Below are 13,731 nucleotides of genomic sequence, written 5' to 3'. Positions count from 1 at the left end.
TCCTTCTTGTGTCTGTTTGCCTACTTTCATTCAGGTTGTTTTTCACCTCGCTTCTTTGGTCGACTCCCCACTGGCCAGGGCAAATGGCACCTGAACGTGAGGCCTGAGGTACGAAGAAAGACCTGAACGTCGCTGGAGTGGACGGCCGTCCCAGCCATTAGACCGCCACCCCACCGGAGGGGTGAGTGAAGGTCTGCATAGAGGTCACTACAGGCAATTCCCTTGTAAAACAGACCTGCACCGTGATCGACGCAGAAAAGCCCGCCTGCGAAACTGATCCGTTTGAGGTAAGCGACGAATTTTAGGCAATTAAAATAAGGACTATTGAGTCATTTTTTTCAAGGCACAAGAACTGCGGCACTTCCTTTTTGCACTTCTCTTCCTCCTTTGACTTTCGGTTGGCGCCATCGCGTGGAATTGCAACACAGCAACAGGGCAACTGAAGCCTCTTGGCCAGGGCTACCCTCTGGCATTGGCTGAAGGCCCGTAGCTCCCTGTGCGAATCCCGACAGCCCATTTGGGCGTTGGCAAAGACCTCCTATCTAGCCTCTCTTCCTATCAACAAAACTGGGTACGCAACAGCCAGTAAATGCTCTTAGAGCGGCTGCCAGCTCTTAACATTGTGGTTAGGCTCATGGTAGGCCCACCGGGAACCCCCCCCCCCCCCCCACTGTGCCGGTTCTCCAACTGGGAACGTTGCCCTCTGGTCTTGCCATTTCTCCTCTTTCCTTTTCTATCATGGGACAGACCCTAAGTAAGCATAAATTGTTGAAAGGCTTAAAACTTCCCTCAAGGCATAAGGAACACAGATTAAAGAAAACAAAATAAATAACAAAGAGTAAAAAGGAGCTAATTGCCATAGTAAAAGATATTTTAAAAACACAAGGAGTTGAGATTGCTTCAAGTTCTTTTTAATTTTATCAGGAGGATTTGTTCTTTTTATGCATGTGTGTATGTGTTTATGTGTGCTCACTGTGCTTGCTAGTTGTGTCATGTTTGTGACTGTCTGTAACTAAAGAGATGAGACGGATGCAGGTGACATTCCTTTCTCTTCTAGAGAACGATCTCAAGGAAATCAAAGACCTAAGCATAGAAATTAAAAATGAAATGTTAAATGTCTTTTACAGGAGTGAATTTGCCAGATATTTGTTCTAGGTCAACTTCACCTTACATAGAGGATCATTAAAAACAACAAAACTTCCTCTAAAGAGGTAACTTATAATTTGTCAGATATTTTTAAAAAAGCTTGTAATGTCCTGTTACTTAAAAGGAGGAGGTAACTGACCTGACTTCTAGGCCAGCCTGCCTCAAGATAACAACAATATTTGCCTTAATTTAGTGTCTTGTTGATATTAATGACATAAAATTTTGTTAGACTACTCACTTGTTAGTGAGTAATAGGATTAATTTGGTGTAATTTTTTAATAGCCTTATAAGAAAGATAATCACTTCACGGCCTTTTGGCTAAGATCACATGTAGTATCTATTCTTATCAGTTTAATATCTGATACGTCCGCTATCCGAGGACAATATATTAAATGGATTTTTGGAGCTTGGAGTTGGAATAGGAGCTTACTCCGTCCACTCCACGCATCCACCTGGTATTGCAGTACTTCCAGGAATGGTGCACCCCCTCGGGGGAGTAAAAAAAAAAAAAAAAAGAGAGAGAGATAGAGAGAGAAAGATAATTAATGACGGGGCGAGATGAATTGATTGAAGGAACTGGAAAAGAATTTTTCAATGTTGGGACATAGAATGCTAGTTAAAAATGCTTTTTGAGTGGTACTAAGAATGTTAAACTATGTAGATAAAGATGTGCGTATGTAGGAAAGAATTTTCAGGCCAAACCTAAACACCATACCTAAAGTTAGAGATTCTTCAACTGTTTACAGACTCTTAAGGACACTCTAAAAGTTTTATATAGGGACATAATCTTAATCTAAATTCACCTTACATTAGACACAGGTGATACCTATGTTAGGTGGGTCACAAAGTCATAAGTACAGATATAATTGGAGGTTTAACCAGGTTAAACATACACAAAAGTCTATCACCTTGTGTTTTACAAATGGGCAAATTTGCTATGCAAAAACAAACAACTTTGAAATAGGAAAAAACTGTCAGGATGCTTATCTCTCTGCTCTGTAATTTCATTTTGCTCTTGCTTTCCAACATATGCTACTTAAATTCATGGAAAGCTGGACTCTAATAAAAAACAAAACATATGGAACCCCCTTTATCTCAAGCCCCATGCAAGTTTAAGCCATGTGTCCCCCAGACTCTGACTAGAGACAAAAATGGCCAATTGTCTCTGACAAGGAAAAAGGAATACAGCATATAACTGTGGTTCTCTTTAGTTCATCTCTTATGAACACCTAAAGTCACATCTGTTAGATAAAGTCTCTCACTAGACAAAATGTTAAATAGATAAACTGAGTCTTGTGATAAGGCCCCACTCATTAGCAGGTCACTGATGCTAATTTGATATGATTTAAGGGTTATAAAACTGGCTTTAAGACTCAGTAAAGTAAATTAGGTTCTTCTTTTCATCAAGGTTTTAACTATTCTAAAGATAAAGGCTCACATAGAAATGGTTAATTTCCAAAGGTGAAGTACTCATACCTAAAGACATTGTGACTTTATAGATAGCTTTTGTCTTATTTATGCTAATTTTATTGAATGGTCATAACTAAGTTTAATCACTTAGGTTTAAGTGATTTAATTTCAGTAATAATAACTTTCATCTTCCTGGGATTTGTTAGGATAGCTTACTTAAACTTTATCAAATTTAAGTCATGGGTAAAACATAAAATTGTTTTATGGCTATAAAAATTTCTGTGGTACATAAAAATCAATAGCTATCAAGTTTAAGCCAAAATCATTGGTTGTCAAATAATGTTTTTTCTTTCAAAAAAAATTTTTTTATCAAGGGTTATATTAATATTTAGCTAGCTATTTTGGCTCAGGAAAAACCAAATTATACTCTATTGTATGCAAAGTAACTGTCTCAATTTTTACATCTTAAGTCCAGTGCTTATAACAAAATTAACTCTTAAGACGTATTCCCTACTTTAGGGTACAGCCTCATGCTCAGACAATGGCTCTCATCTAAAAAACAAACAAACAATATATATATATATATAATTCAAGCTCCATGGTTCTGTTTCCAATGTTTACTGGGTAATCTGTACCCACACAGGTATCTGAACTAATCAAAGATGTTTTCACACAGGTGCTAAGACCTTATACTGTCTTACTTGTTCTTTTCTGATAATTTCTAGGTTAAATTAGTTAAGTTTATAAATCAATTGGTACTGTTTTCAAGACTGGTAACAGGTTCTGCCTATATTTATAAATGTTAGATATTTAAAATGTGAGATGTGCCTACTTCCTATGCCTCAGATATATGGCTTATGCTGCCACAGTACAACAAAAATTTTTAAAGATAGGACAGAATGATCTTAGAAGCCCTTGTGCCATTCTTTAACTAAGTCTATTTCAGTATCAAATGTGCTCTATTTGTACATACATCCAGGCTGAGGTAACTTCCTTTCTGATTGTGTTAACCACCTATGTATAAGCCAAAGCCAACTGGAATCATTAAAGTTAAAACTGTCAATATTTTGGCCTATACTCCCATGTCATGAGGCCACTGGAGATGATGGGACACTTCTACACTGGCCCCCTGGTAAGCCACCTGTCTTCCTGAGCAGGGAGGATATGAAGACCCAAACAAAATTGGCGTACAGTCTAAAACAGGAGAGTCACAATTGAAGAACAATCAGCCCTCCTGACTTCCCAAAAAAGGGAAAATTACTTGGCCAGCATGGCCGTGACTCATCCTAACAAGCAAGACACCAGTCAACTATGGGGCTACTCCTGTGTCCCTAAAGTCTCTTTAAAGAGCCATTAATGACCTCTAAAATTAATCCTCAATTAACTTTTGGCTATCTGCATAGTGTTAAACACTCAGAGAGAAATCTGTAACCAAAGATTAAAAAAAAATACCTTAAATATATAAATGGCCCTTAACTTCTGAAATTAGCTACAGCCACGATGTTACTACAGGAACAACTTGCTGCAGGCCATATTGGACCTACCACCTCTACTTGGAATACTCCTATCTTTGTATTGCTCCAGGACCTTAGAGAAATTAATAAGGCCATGGGACCTATGGGGGCCCTACAACCAGGCCTCCCCACTCCAGTAGCAATTCCTGCAGGACATTGTAAAATCATTATTGACCTAAAGGATTGCTGTTTTACAATTCCCTTACACTCCTCATCAGCATTTTACATTTAGTTTACCTGTGGTAAATTTTAGAGGCCCTAAAGACAGTGGAGGCTATGATTCTGAGCCAAAGAGTCACTTTTATCTCTTGTAAAAAGCCTCTTCTCCTGGTCATTTGTGCCACTGACTTTACACCCACTGGGGTGTTCTGGCAGGATGGGCCCCTCTTCTGGGTCTATTTACCCTCCAAAAGTTAAAAACGGGGGATTTATATCCCATAAAAGGCTTTCCAAAAACCATTCTTCATCATGCACTATTTGTCCTAAACTTTTTAACCCTTGACACTCAAGGAAATTCAGCTGCTGATCACTTTTTGCACACAAATACAAAAAATACCTTTGCCAAAGCCATGCGGAAAGATCCTTTAACTTTAAAATGGAATGGCCCAGACCCAGTACTCATTTGGGGCCAAAGATGAGTATGCTTATTTGACATCAAAGTAAATGCTGCGAGATGGCTACCAGAGAGACTTGTAAAACAAGCTGATGATCCTCCAGTGACATCTCACATATCCAGGGAAGAAACACTTCCCTGAGAGAATCTCCCCTTTTTTCCCTAACAGGACAAAGCTGGAAGGACCTCTACTTATCTTAATCCTCTCACTCACAATCAGACCCGTTATTATAATTAAAATCATGTCTTTTATATGTCAACAGATTAAAGCCATTAAGGTGCAGCCTTTACAGGTCCATTATCACAGACTGGAGTTGGCGGATCAAGGCGTTGCCACTGAAGACCTACCACCTGACCACCTGCAGCTGTCACTCTCCCTTGATCTTACGTTCTGTACTTATTTACTATGCTGCTGTCCTCTACACCTCTGCTATCGCTGCGGTCTACCCGTCTTGGCCAAATAGCTACCCCTCCTACAGGAGCTGCATGAGGATACAGACCTATACATGTCGGCTCACAATGAAGTGAGTGTGATATGGGCACCAACGTGGGTGCGAGGCAAAGCACTGCAGGGGAAGGTCCTTATCTGACCGCTTCTGGATTCCCTGAGAGGTATACCTGGCTTGCATGGAGGTTGGTACCATAACTGTTATCACTAAGGCCGTGCCTCGCTCTCCGGCCACATAGGCCCTGCCTCCCCTCCCCAAAAGGTACCAAGGGCCAAAGATTGTGGGAAAAAGACATCCCACGGGAGGAGTCGGGTCCCTACTCCCCCAGTTGGTTAACGCCCACCACTGCAAAGCGGGCCTCCCCCGAGGAGATGCTGGGAGCTATGAATCAAACCTCGGCCATGTTAACAGAAACCACCATATAGCAAGTTAAGTTTCTACTTCCTTACCTAATATTCAACTACCAGGGGATCGTACGCTTGGCTGAATACTCTCCAATGCTGTCGGTAGCTGATGAAGAAATAAAGGCATTGCAGCCCACTGCTGAATAGCGGGCCTTCCCCTCTTTTGTATAAAAGAAGGAAGGAGATGTTGGGAGCCATAGAGCAAAAGCCTCTCCATTTTGCCTGGGCCTGCTCATAAACTGACTCATTACTCAGAAAGCTGGCCCATCCAGCTTTCTGTAAGGTACTTCTGGAACTGGTCAGCAGACTACTTACAGAATCTTATCTTTTGCAAAAAGCCAGTTTATGATCAGGATGTGAAACCTGGTGCAGTCAGGATGGTAAGCCAGTTGGGCAAGATTAGATGAATACCTAATTACATCCCCTCTAGGTTTCCTGACAAGTCCTTGCCCTGGCCACGTCCCTTTCCCCCTACAACCCTATATAAACCTACATGTAAGAATAAACTCTAGGCCGTGACAAATGTCTAGCATGGTCTCCTTCTTGTGTCTGTTTGCCTACTTTCATTCAGGTTGATTTTCACCTCGCTTCTTTGTTCGACTCCCCGCTGGCCGGGGCAGTGTGTGCCACCATGCCTGGTTGAATATTAATGTTTTCATGGAAATTATAAACATGTTCACAGTGCTTTAACTCTTAGAGAGCTTAGAAAGATATAATAAAATACTAAATACTACACCTGGACCTTTTGAGTAGCTATTTTGTTAAGCAAGAAAAGAATTAAGAAACATTATGGTATGAGGTTCATGATAAGTACTTAGTATGAACACAGATACAAGACTGAATAGCATTTTCAATTTAGAGAGTGTTTCAGTGTGTTTTAATGATTTTCTCATTTCAGCAATGAATTTTATATTGATGCTTCAATTCTTGACCCTACAGAGAGCTAAAAGAATCTTATCCTATCAAGTTGTATACTCATAACTGTTGAAGCATTTCTTCTTTGCAAGCAAATTCATAAAATTGTTGACTTTTATCTAAAAAATAGAGATGCTGGGAATTAGTTCTTTGGTCTGTATAAAAATGTCACAGTCGTTTTCCTGTGAACCAGATACCAGCACAAAGGGGAAGGAGACCAACACAGAGAAAAATCAACTCCTACCAAATCAGAGAGCCAGAGCCTCAGAGGCCCCCAACACCTCAGCACTGAAGCAGACCAAAAATGAACCCAACATGGCTCAGGGAAATTTTGTGGAAGAGGGGGCGGAAAGAATGTCAGAGTCACATGTTGGGTCATGATTTGCAGAGACATTTATCATACCAATAACTGTGGGCTAACTCCACAATGCACGACCCATTTACATCAACAAGGAGGGTCCAATGGGAGGGGGTAGATCATAGATGAGCCTAAACAATGGTACCAAACTGCCTGTATTTGCTGAACAGAAAACTAATAAATTAAATTTAAAAATTAAAATAAAAAATGTCACAGTCCATACTGATAACCTTCACCATTTCTGCATCTAACCCAAAGCCAATGTAGGCTATCATATCTTTATGATTAAGTAATGTCTCCTTTAGAGATCATTATGCTCATTTGTTAGTTATAAGTTAGCAAATGTTTACTTGTTTCTTTTTGCAGTCAAGAATATTAATGTGAAAATATGGAAACAAGTTCCTAATTAAATGTGGCCCAAACTCCTATAAAAATGACAATTCAAAAGAAAAAGTCAAATGAATGAAAACTGGATTTCAAATAGTTTTGTTAATAACTTACAACAAAATTTCCTTCTGTTGCTGCTGCTTAAGTCCTTTACAATCAGGTGATCATATTTTAGGTTAAAAAAAATAGAATCCCAGGACCTGAGTGGGAGCTAGGAATTAAGAGATGACAGAGGTATTATAGCGTCTCAGTAATTTTTGCCTCATAAATTGAATAGAAAGTAGAAAGATGCCTATGCCTTCCTGATTCCTTCTACCTAACTTCTTTTCCCTTCACACTTCTTTGAAGTATTTCTCACTGTGAATGTCCTTGTTACTTCCTAAGATACTTCCTTAGTAGCTTTCTCAGAAACTCTTCCTTGTTTCCATGCTAAGGCTTTCTATACTCCTTTTCAGTTTTAAGAGGGATAGTAAGGATGAGAACTTCAACTTGATTCCTATCTCTCTTTAGCCTGTTTTCATATTATTTCTCTGCTTCCAGTAAAACCTCCAAGAAAGATACTAACCTTAGATTTTCCCTTATCCATATCATAGACAAATCACCTGATTTGTATATTATATAGGATAATAGTGGCTTGTGATGTTTGACAGATGTTTCAGAACAAAGGCTTTTTGAAATAATTGTTCATGAAATGAAAAAAAGAATTGATGCCTGAGGCACTCAATTTCATGTCTTTTCTAATGGCATAAAAGAATTTAACTGATTAGGGACTTGGTTCCACAAGATGGCGCTGTAGTACTTATGATTATTGGAATAAAGTAGCCCAAGTTTATACTTTTAAAAGAATCCTCCTCTTCCCCTTTCTTTACATATAAAAGTACCATACAAGGAAGAATACAAAACAATCATGACATAATAGACCATATCCATCACATAACTTTGAATATGTGCATAATAATAACCACAGACAAGCTACTAAATCTGAAAAATAATTTTTAAAATTGCTTGAGATATGTTCAGAAGATTTACATTTAAGATTTGGAGGAAGTTAACTTATTCATTATGACTATACTAGTTCTACTTAACAAAATTTACATCTTGACCCCCAAACTAAAGATTATAATGTCTTAGTTTGATCTCCTAATTAGACATTCATTAAATTAAAAAAATGACTGAGCACCAAGAATAAATAAGTTGGTGTACACAATTTTTTATTTTGTATAATTACAATGAGTTTGTAATGCATTTGCATTCATAAAATTACTTAAGTTGTCAATATCTGAGGGAACAGTTTATGTTTATGAATTGTACATTTGTAGGGAATAAATTACTTAATGTGCTAATTATAAAACACTTGCAAAAGGGAAGAGAGATTCACTTTTGTCTGGATCTGGTAGTGTGAACAGCTGGAAAAGCCATGGTTAAGTTTAAATCTTGGTATGAACATGAGCAGGTATGTTCACAGTTTAGTTGTGCATAAAATAGCCAATCTGTTTGCTTTCTGTGATTATGACTGCCACTAATTATTACACTTTTGAATGCCTAGTATGTGCTAGATATATCAAGCATTTATTTAATTGACACAGTAACAATATAGAGTAGCTACCATTATTCTGTTTTCAGTAATGAAGACACTAAGGCTCTGAAAATTTAGACAATATTCAAAGGTCAGGCAGCTGTTGAGTAGGGGCTTGGATCTGAATGCCAGTCACTGAAATTTAATCATGACCCTCTCTACTGAACACCCACACCTGCCATATCAGGTAACTTTTAGTGAGTTACACTGATTCAACATGAAATATTGTTTTAATGTGTTAGATATAGGAGGCTAGGGATAAAGCACTTGTACAAGTATAAAGACGAGTTTCGACCCCCCCAGTACCAACATAAATGTTAGGTGAATATGGAAGCCCATCTTGAATCCCAGTGCTCAGAAGGCAGAGATGAGATCCCCAGAGCAAATTGGCCAGCTACTAGCAGAATCAAAGAGTTCTGAATTCACATGAGACAGACTGCCTCAGTAAACAAAGTGGAGAGGGATGGAGTACGACAACCTCTGGCCTCTACATGCATATGCACATATGTGCATGTGCATCTGCACAAATGTATGCCCACATGCATATAAAAACATATACATATGCATATACCACACTCACATGCATATGCAAAAATGTCCTATTATAATTTAGGGCCCAAGATTTAGGTGTTCTGTTTTAAGCATTTTTAATTTTATTTTAATTTTATTATGCAAGATTACATAATGCTATTTAATTTAAGTCTACAATATTCTTTATACATATCCCCCAATACCCTATTGCCTTCTCCTGTGTCCTCCCTCCACCTTTACATTTTGTACTCCTAGATCATTTCATTCTTCCTTCTTGTCAGCTGTACATATATGGTTTTATGTATCTATAAAGACTAGGAACCAACACTGGAGAGATGGCTTAGCAGTTAAGGCACTTTCTGCAAAGCCTAATGACCCTGGTTCAATTCCCCAGTACCTATGTGATGCCAGATGTAAAAAGTGGGACATGCATCTGGAGTTTGTTTGCAGCAGCTAGAGGCCCCGGTGGCCCATTCTCTCTCTCTCTCTCCTTGCAAATAAATAAATAAAATACTTAACAAAAAAGACTAGGAAACATAAATGACAGAAAACATTCATATTTGTATTTCTGAGACAAGTTTTATTTATTTACCCTGATTATTTCCAGTTGCATTCATTTTTCTGTAAATTATACAACTTCATTCTTCCTTGTGGCTGAGAAACTTCCCAGTGTATATATAAACCAGGTTGTCTTTTTCCATTCCTTTGTTTATGGAGACCAAGGTTGTTTATGGTTCTGTAACTATTGTGAATAGTGTAGCCAGAAACATTGACCTGCGTGCGAGCATCTCTGCGACATGTTGACTTGGAGTCTTTTTGGTCAATACCCACGAGTGGTATAGCTGGGTCATATTATAGATCTGATTTCTGTTTTTGCAGAAACCTCCTTACTGATTTCCATAGTGGCTGGACTTCTTGACATTCCCACCATCAGTGCGTGAGGTTCTACATTCTTGCTAGCAGTCATTGTTTTCTTTTCTGTCTCCTCCCAGCTCCCCTCCCAGCACTTCCCCCACCCCCAAGTTGGGAAAAAAGTCATGAGCTACCACACTGGGCTCATTGTGTGTTTTTTTTTTTTTTAATTGCCATCAATCTGACTGAGGTGAGATGAAATCTCAGTGTTTTTTTTATTTGCTTGTCTCTGATTGCAACTAATGTTGAACATTATTTCATATGTTTATTGGCCTTTGCATTTAATTTTTTGAGAACTGTCTATTCATTTCATTAGTCCATGTCTTGATTAGGACATTTGGTTTATGATGTTTAGTTTTTTGAGTCTTTTTTATGCATCCTCTGTCAGAACTTTAGCTAGCAAAGTATAGCTCTCCATTTCTCTGAGATTTCTCTCACTCAAGTAATCATTTCCTTTAATCTAAGCATTTTCATTTCATGACATTCCATTTGTCAATTGATGGTGCTGGTTGCTGAGGCCTAGAGGTTTATTCTGAAATGGAATGTCTGTGCTGATATCTGAAGGTATTTCCCCTACTTTATCTTCTGAAGTTTTATGGTTGCAGCTCTTAGATTTGTTCTATTTGAAGTTGATTTTTGTTCAGAGAGATAAGGATCTAGTCTCAGTGTTCTACATGTAGATAGTTTTCACACAACTATTTGTTAAAGGGGCTGTCCTTTCTCTATCTATGCATCTTTGCAAAAATCAGGTGCTTTGTGGCTGTGTGTGTTTATATACCGGTCCTCTATTCTGTTCCATTGATTTATGTTTGTTTTTGTGCCAGTATCATCATGTATTACAACTTGAAATAAGCTATGCCAGCATCATTCTTTTTGCTCAAGATAGCTTTGGCTATCTGGGGTCCTTGGTGCTGCCGTATAAATTTTAAGTATTTTTTTTTCCTATTATGTGAAGAATGTCATTTGAATTTTGATGGCAATTGCTTTGACTCATAGTTTATTTTAGGTACTATAGCCATTTTTTACAATATTATTCATCCAATTCATGAAAATAGGAGGTTTTGCCATCTATGACTGTTTTCTTAATTTATTCCCATGGCTGGTTGAGAGTTTTCATTGCAGAGGTCTTCACTGTCTTGGTTATGTTTATTCCAAGGTATTTATTTTTGAGTTAATTCTGAATGGGATTGTTTCCCTGATTTCTTTTAAAAAATATTTTATTTACTTATTTATTTGACAGAGAGAAAGAGGAAGAGAGAGGGAGGGGGAAGAACTGGTACACTAGGGCCCCCACCTGCTGCAGATGAACTCCATGAATTCCAGACACATCTGCCACCTTGTGCATCTGGTTTATGTGGGTCCTGGGGAATCTAAACTGGGACATTTGGCTTTGCAGGCAAGTGACAATCACTAAGCCATCCCTCCAGCCCCTAATTTCTTCATCAGCATGTTTCTTATTGGTATATAATAAGTCTTCTAATGTTTTATAAGTTAACTTTGTATTCTGTCACCTTGCTCAAAATGGTTAGTATTTCTAAGAGGTTTCTATAAAGTCTTTAGGATTTTTTAATGTATACAATAATATCTTTTCAAGTAAGGATACTTTGATTTCTTTTTCTACCTATATCCGTATTACTTGATTCTTTTGTCATATTGTTCTAGCTAAGGCTTCAAGTACTATATTGAGAAAGAGCTGAGAAAGTGGATGTCCTTGTCTTGTTCCTGATTTTAATGGAAATGCTTTGACTTTCCCACATTTGGTTTAATGTTGGCAGGTTTTTGTATATAGTCTTCATTATGTTGAGATATGTTTATGATATTTCCAGCTAGTCTCTCTGAGGCTTTTTTTATGAAGGCATGTTAAATTTTGTCGAAAGCCATTTCTGTAACTTTTGGGGTGATTATATGATTTCTATCCTTGAGTCCCTTTGTCTGATAATAAATTTGCATACATTGAACCAACCTTGCACCTCTGGGGAAAACTTACCTGACCATGGTGGCTGCTTTTTTTTTTTAATTTATTGACAACTTCTATACTTATAGGCAATAAACCATGATAATTCCCTCCCCTCCCCCACTCTCCCTTTCACAACTCCACTCTCCATCATATCCCCTCCTCTATTAGTCTCTCTTTTATCTTGATGTCATCATCGTTTTCTCCTATAATAAGGGTCTTGTGAAGGTATTACTAGGCACTTCAAGGTCTTGGATATCAAGACCAATTTCTGTCTGGACAGTTGTACTATAAGGAGTAGTACCCTTCCTTTAGCTCTTACATTCTTTCTGCCACCTCTTCCACAATGGACCCTGAGTCTTGGAGGCTGTGATACAGATGTTTCACTGATGGACATTCCTCTGTCACTTCTCAGCACTATGTTGCCTTTTGGGTTATCCTAGTGGTCAACACCATCTGAAAAGAGAAGCTTCTCTAACCAAAAGTGAGGGTAGCATTAATATATGAATATGAACATTAAGTGTAGTGCTTATAGGGCAGTTTGGTGAGCAAAATTTGTTTAGCCAGACAAGAGCAGACTTTGTATGCAGCCATGACCTCCCCTGCCATAGGCTTTTGATTAGATTTTCAGTACTAGGCATATATTCCCTCCCATGGAGTGGGCCTCCTGTCCAGTTAAAGAGCAGTTGCCAGAGCAGACAGGCCACTATCGCACTCATCTAGTCATTTGGCCTGTCTCGACAAACTTGAGGCTTCCAGTGTCCACTGTTTTCACAGCTGATGACTTCTGTCTCCCATGATGCTGCATGCATTGCAGCTTTTTGCAGCTTTTTCCAGCTTTCAGTTGGCTTGTCTACAGGGAGAAGGTTTTTAGCTCAGCACCAACTTGATTTCTCAGTGACCTGCTGCCCAGATATGTGAAGACTTCAGCAATAGGGTCTTACCATCTGTTACTCATGGGAAATCAAGGTCCTTGGAAATAGCCTTTAATGTTTTGGAGGCAACAGGGACCTCCCTGGCCAACAACTCACTGAAGGTTTCCCATCCCTGGCACTGAAAATTTTCTAGTAGAAATATGTGGCTTCTGGATGTTCCATTATCCAAGGAAAGCAGGCTTTCATATATCTTATTCAGAATATCTTGAATTTAGTTGACCCTCCCCCAACCCTTCTCTTACTCATCTTTGCCTGGCCTCACTTAGGTCTTCCCCTCCCTGTAATCTGTTCTTCTACTTACATATATAAAATACCATCCCCTAAAGTTCTTCCTACTCCTCCATCCCTTATACCTTTTTTTCTACCTTACTGGCCTCTGCTACTGATTTTTGGTTCCAGCTCACACGCAAGTCCAAACATTTGTTGCTAGGATCCACAAATAAGAGAGAATATCTGACATTTGGCTTTCTGGGCTTGGGTTACCTCACTTAGTATAATCCTTTCCAGATCCATCCATTTTCCTGAAAATTTCATAATTTCATTTTTATTTACTGCTGAATAGAACTCCACTGTGAAAATGTACCACATCTTTATTATCCATTAATTTGTTGGGGGACATCTAGGTTG

General features: G+C 38.5%; 1 non-coding gene across 1 annotated transcript; it reads left to right on the top strand.

Annotated features, from left to right (window-relative positions):
• Nucleotides 1-1,444: 1,444 nt before the first annotated feature.
• Nucleotides 1,445-1,635, top strand: LOC123461742. The gene has a single exon (XR_006637824.1). It is a non-coding gene; the product is annotated as a U2 spliceosomal RNA (small nuclear RNA).
• The last annotated feature ends 12,096 nt before the right edge of the window (nucleotides 1,636-13,731 follow it).

Source organism: Jaculus jaculus, chromosome 6 (genome assembly GCF_020740685.1).
Source record: "Jaculus jaculus isolate mJacJac1 chromosome 6, mJacJac1.mat.Y.cur, whole genome shotgun sequence".
In the NCBI taxonomy this organism is placed as follows: Eukaryota; Metazoa; Chordata; class Mammalia; order Rodentia; family Dipodidae; genus Jaculus; species Jaculus jaculus.
Note: the sequence above shows the minus strand (reverse complement) of the source record. Positions and strands in the feature narration are given on the sequence as shown.